The sequence below is a fragment of the Centruroides sculpturatus genome, unplaced genomic scaffold (assembly GCF_000671375.1).
Source record: "Centruroides sculpturatus isolate CEXI.00-Female unplaced genomic scaffold, Cexi_2.0 scaffold22, whole genome shotgun sequence".
NCBI classification, from domain to species: Eukaryota; Metazoa; Arthropoda; class Arachnida; order Scorpiones; family Buthidae; genus Centruroides; species Centruroides sculpturatus.
The window spans coordinates 260649-267382 of record NW_019384323.1 but is presented as its reverse complement, the minus strand read 5'-3'; positions in this window follow the sequence as shown (position 1 = coordinate 267382).

Below are 6734 nucleotides of genomic sequence, written 5' to 3'. Positions count from 1 at the left end.
AAATTTTTATTAATAAAAAATATTTAATATACAACAATAAGTACACATAAGAAGACATTTTCTTTAGATTTTAGAATTGACAATAACCATATAAAAAGCAATATATTTTTGTTTATTATATAACAGAAAAGTAAACTATCTTATTTACAAATATTTTCAAAATAGACAGTTTGACCGGGCCCTAGACATCTGTCTCATTTGTCTACGCGATGATTCGGCCCTGTGTATTTACACCAATTTGCTAAAAAACGAATCCAACGGGAAGAGAATAATGGGGTCGAGTGTAAGCCAGGTTTGAAGCGGAAATATCGTAGAAAATCATAATTGCCGCCATTTTCAAGAATTATTTTTAAAGTAGTTTTAAATAAATAAATTTTAACAAACCAGAGTTAATTTATTTACACGTTATCACTTGACAAATCGTGGGCAGATGTGGGATATTTGTTAATGATACCACACGAAATCGATACGTTTTCGCACCTTTCGACAGTAGGTAGTAAAGAATGTGAAATTGTTAGCGAGATAACGGGAAAGAATTTCTTTTAAACACCAACGCGAAGGGGGTCGAGATAATTTACGAAGGGAGGAAAAATGTTTCGTTTTTATCTTTTCATCGCTAATTGTTGCACATATGTAGGCTAAGAATAGTAATTGTTTTAATAAACTCGACTCGACTGGTTCTACAGGATTCTCTAGAAAAATTCCCAAATGCATCTTCGCTGTTATAAAAACGTTAAAGAGGTGCATAAACGGGCGTCGAGATGTGCCACAAACCATTCGGCACGCGAAAAACCATGGGAACGAGTTGGCTTCGTATTAATTAGGATACCTGGAAGAAAGAGAGGAGCAATTCTCCAGTGTAACTTTTTTCTGCGAGTCCGTAATACCGATACTGGCCATCTGGTAACGCGAGTGGTGCTACCACAGTAATAATTGAACCAACGTAGCCGTCGGGTCTGTCCGGCTCGACATAAAACAGTTTCTTCAAATAGAAACGGGCCAGTTGTAAATTTTTGGTGAAGAGAAAGATCTCTAATCACGTGACCGAATCCAGATTTCGCTCGCGAATTTCGTCACGCCATTGCGATTAACATTTTTTTGGAGGACAGGGGCGCCGCTAGCTGTTTGAACGCCCGTGTGCAATACCGATTATGCCGCCCCCTGTTTAACTACGACTACCTATGCTGAGCTTGCCAGAAAGGCTCTTTGCCGCCCCCCTGGACGTGCCGCTGCGTGCGGTGCACGCCTTGCACGCCCGCTTACGGCGGGCCTGTTGGAGGATGGTTGACGTTCATCGATCGCATTAATTTCATTTTAAATTTTAATACATCTAAATAAATACACAGTCAAGTTGAATCTATATATTTACTTCAAGCAATTTCTTTCACGCGTTGTAATCGCGGAATCGATAACGGGTTGGTAAAAAGCAGTTAAATTCCAGTCACCTGGCTGGGCAGAGCACCCTTGTTAAAATTTGCTGAACGTAATCACTGAACTGAGCCATAAATCAGTTGGAAAAAATTTAAACGAGGCAGTCACAAGGTCAGAGACAATCGTCTGTAAACACTGATAGATAAATTTTACTTTGTTCACTTCCTTCGTACAAAAAACAGATAATTCTTCTTAGTAACACGTGACAAAAACGAAACATGTTAGCACGTGACTGTTTACTATATAACTCGAGAGAGATAAGGCATTTAAGTGTATATCATTAATAGATAATTAGGTCACGGTGGACGAGCGAGATTCCAACTCCAAAAACAGTTTTATATTAAGAATTACATTACTAAAACTTTTAAATTAACATTTCCTAAAATAAAAATATAAAAAAACAGGAAAGCGAGAAGCAAACATTCTCACCATTGGGTTAAGCCCAGCTGATCAAACGTGTAAAACGAACGTCAGCGACGAGTAGTTGTAATAGACCGGTGTGCCGCGGGTTTATATAGCGCTGCGAGTCATACAATTTAGGCCGAATTAATAGGTGGCGAGATCGATTAAAAAATCGATTATCTTCGTAAAAGTAAAGGAAAAATCGCAATTTACGTAATCATTTTAAAAAAGCAGTGAAGAACAGTTAAAACGAGTAGAGACTATTTTGACGTAGCAATTAAGAAAACGCAGAGAAAGCGGTGACGCAATAATGGAAAGTTCGATTTTGATACTTTACTATTGTTGCTGCAGTAGCATAAATACAACGTTAGAGCAAAGGGGTGGACGTAGGTGAATGACATCGACGACCGCCTTTTTACTCGGCGGGCGATGACGTTCACCCACGTGTTTATTTATGGAAAGTAAAGATGAAAGTAGATACAACCCACTTCATTTTGCACAAAATAATTTTATTGCATTTTATATAAAAATCATTTTTCCTTAAATTAAATGTATGTTGACTGAAGGCGAGGAAATGTCGCTTAGTAAAATAACTGTTTGTAAAAAATGCACTTTTCAAGCGTAATTGATCAATTATATTTGACCCGATCGGAAAAGAGTATAAATTCTTGTGATAAATTACATTTTTTTAGTTAAAAATACTTAAAAAATGAAATTAACTTCTTGATCGCTCTCCAGTTAAGCAATAAAATATAAAAAATTTAATTAATTTCCTGTTGCATAATTTTATTTTATTTTTATTTAATGGCTGTTGATAAATTGTCTAAAAATAATTCTGAAAGNACACGTTATCACTTGACAAATCGTGGGCAGATGTGGGATATTTGTTAATGATACCACACGAAATCGATACGTTTTCGTACCTTTCGACAGTAGGTAGTAAAGAATGTGAAATTGTTAGCGAGATAACGGGAAAGAATTTCTTTTAAACACCAACGCGAAGAAGCTTGTAAAAATAATAATAAAAAGCAGAAATTAACACTTTAAGCAAGAGCCGCGTTTGCCCACGGTGGTTATAAAATATTTAATTACATTTGAATAGCTTATTAAATTATTGTAAAGATATTTACAAAAAACTGCCACCAATGAAAACCTCCGGTATCATTTACGTACATCTAGAATGGCTTTAGTTTGTTTAGAACTTCAATCCCGTGCTACGTAAATGCGAAATTCCGGGATCAAAGGTGACGAATTTCTTATTTAATATAGAAGCAACGCGTAGGAAAAAAGAGTATAAACATTACAAATTATGAAAAAATCTGTAGAGCCACTAATTTACTTGGAAAGATAATTGTTTTTTGTGGGTTCAATAATTGCTATCATCGTGACCGTGTCGCCTATTCACACAAAAGAGGATTTGCATGATTTTACCAGACACGACTTTGACCTGTTTCTCATGTGTGACGATTAGTCAACGTAAAACACACACACAGAGGGAGAGACAAGACAGAACTAAAGCTGTTTCATCCGAGTGATTTACAATGCATAAGAATCGTTCGTCTAATGATTTATCGCTTCATCGAATTTTCATATTAATAATAAGGAAACGTTATTTATAAACGGATACGTGGTTTATTATAATTATTTTTTATTGTAATTATTTTTATTGTAAAATAACGCGTGTATATTACTGTTACGGTAACAAAATTAGGAGGATTATATTTTGTTATTGTTTTTAATCCCATTAATCGGACAAAAAATTACGTTTTAACACAATAAGATGGCTTCGTTTTGCCTTTATCCCTTATTTTCATTTGAAATCTCAAGAATTTATTTTAAGGTATTTAGCGATGTTTTTAGTGATATTAAGCGGTTTGAAACCATTATAAATCTTATTTTAAGTCTTACAAATTATACCGTATTACTTTAGTAGAAACGTTATAATTTAAGGACTTTAGAATTAAAATGTCTTTATAGAATTACAACTATCTTAGTTAAACCTTAAGTAGGAGAATTAGCAATTAAGAGCCGTTGTAAGGAGTTTAAATTAGATTGTTTATTGGCTGCACCAGCACGCTATATATTCATCCATCTCAATTTGATTTCTAGGAATGGGTCAAATCCGCATCGGAGTCGATGAGGGATGAAGAATAAAGTCTTGACCCGAAGTATCCACCAGAAGAGTCGGCCACGCGACAAGATTCTGAGAAACGGCATCCGATTAAAATACTTAAATGAGAGATTTGTCTCCTGACGAAGTATCTTTTGGAGAAGAGAAGAAATTAAGTCTTCCAGATCATTACGAATACGGCATCACTAAATAGGCATACATAATAAGAGGTTTATCTACAAATCGGAAAGGTTAAAAATTCATAAACACTGCCAACATTAGTTAAATATGCGAAGGGAGGTGTAACGAGGGTAAATAAATGACAAAATGGTTATTTTAAGCAACGCCCGAGTGGTAATTAAAATTCTAAACCTCCTCCGTACGTCTGAAATTCTACGAATTTCGATATTAATATTGAAATCGGAATCTGAATTGGCAAACTTTATTTAAGGTTACCGAGATCAATATATTTTGCAATTCCTTCATTACGAATGTAAAATTCCGTAATATAAGGGAAAAAATCGTAAAAGCCATCATCTTCGTAAATTTTATTTCAAGATTTTAACGCGTTCCTAAAAATATTATTGTTGACTATACTTAATTCTCCCTAAAATCTTTTTGGATACATAACTCTTATGAAGATCCTTAATATAAGTGATGGAGAGATCCTAAAGCGGTGTTTCCCAACCTTCTTTGTGCTATGGCCCACCTAAGCCTTTCTAAAATTCTTATGCTCCCCTAACATATACCAGGCATGGCCAACATACGGCCCGTCTAATAAATTTATGTGGCTCGCGATCAATCTTTCAATATTAGCTACTCGAGTCCGAATTGCTCGATGAAAAATTCTGACGCCTAAAAAAAAAAAGGTCAACAAGTCACTGCGCGTTTAGAATTAACCCTCCATTACAAATCTCTTAAGTACAGCGAAAAATGTATCTGTAATCTCTATGTACTGTACAATTCAGTCTGTACGGGGTGACACCGCAATGAGATCTCGCACTACCTGAAAATCTTCCTAGGGCAGCCTTTGGTTCGGCCCGAGAAAAGTTTTCTTTTTAATTCGGCCCGGGGGCAAAAACTGGCCACCCCTGGGCTACGAGTCCATTTTCAAATTGCCCCCTGTGGGGCGTGGCCCACGTTGGGAAACATTGTCTTAAAGTGTATTTACGGGGCCGGATTAACCCACTTTGGGGCCCTAGACATTTTTTTACCGGACATCCTCCCTCTCCCACCAGAAGTAAGCGCACAAAGAATATAAAACAAAACTAAATAACGTGAAAAACTAAAACAAATCTTAAATTTTTATTAATAAAAAATATTTAATATACAACAATAAGTACACATAAGAAGACATTTTCTTTAGATTTTAGAATTGACAATAACCATATAAAAAGCAATATATTTTTGTTTATTATATAACAGAAAAGTAAACTATCTTATTTACAAATATTTTCAAAATAGACAGTTTGACCGGGCCCTAGACATCTGTCTCATTTGTCTACGCGATGATTCGGCCCTGTGTATTTACACCAATTTGCTAAAAAACGAATCCAACGGGAAGAGAATAATGGGGTCGAGTGTAAGCCAGGTTTGAAGCGGAAATATCGTAGAAAATCATAATTGCCGCCATTTTCAAGAATTATTTTTAAAGTAGTTTTAAATAAATAAATTTTAACAAACCAGAGTTAATTTATTTACACGTTATCACTTGACAAATCGTGGGCAGATGTGGGATATTTGTTAATGATACCACACGAAATCGATACGTTTTCGCACCTTTCGACAGTAGGTAGTAAAGAATGTGAAATTGTTAGCGAGATAACGGGAAAGAATTTCTTTTAAACACCAACGCGAAGGGGGTCGAGATAATTTACGAAGGGAGGAAAAATGTTTCGTTTTTATCTTTTCATCGCTAATTGTTGCACATATGTAGGCTAAGAATAGTAATTGTTTTAATAAACTCGACTCGACTGGTTCTACAGGATTCTCTAGAAAAATTCCCAAATGCATCTTCGCTGTTATAAAAACGTTAAAGAGGTGCATAAACGGGCGTCGAGATGTGCCACAAACCATTCGGCACGCGAAAAACCATGGGAACGAGTTGGCTTCGTATTAATTAGGATACCTGGAAGAAAGAGAGGAGCAATTCTCCAGTGTAACTTTTTTCTGCGAGTCCGTAATAGCGATACTGGCCATCTGGTAACGCGAGTGGTGCTACCACAGTAATAATTGAACCAACGTAGCCGTCGGGTCTGTCCGGCTCGACATAAAACAGTTTCTTCAAATAGAAACGGGCCAGTTGTAAATTTTTGGTAAAGAGAAAGATCTCTAATCACGTGACCGAATCCAGATTTCGCTCGCGAATTTCGTCACGCCATTGCGATTAACATTTTTTTGGAGGACAGGGGCGCCGCTAGCTGTTTGAACGCCCGTGTGCAATACCGATTATGCCGCCCCCTGTTTAACTACGACTACCTATGCTGAGCTTGCCAGAAAGGCTCTTTGCCGCCCCCCTGGACGTGCCGCTGCGTGCGGTGCACGCCTTGCACGCCCGCTTACGGCGGGCCTGTTGGAGGATGGTTGACGTTCATCGATCGCATTAATTTCATTTTAAATTTTAATACATCTAAATAAATACACAGTCAAGTTGAATCTATATATTTACTTCAAGCAATTTCTTTCACGCGTTGTAATCGCGGAATCGATAACGGGTTGGTAAAAAGCAGTTAAATTCCAGTCACCTGGCTGGGCAGAGCACCCTTGTTAAAATTTGCTGAACGTAATCACT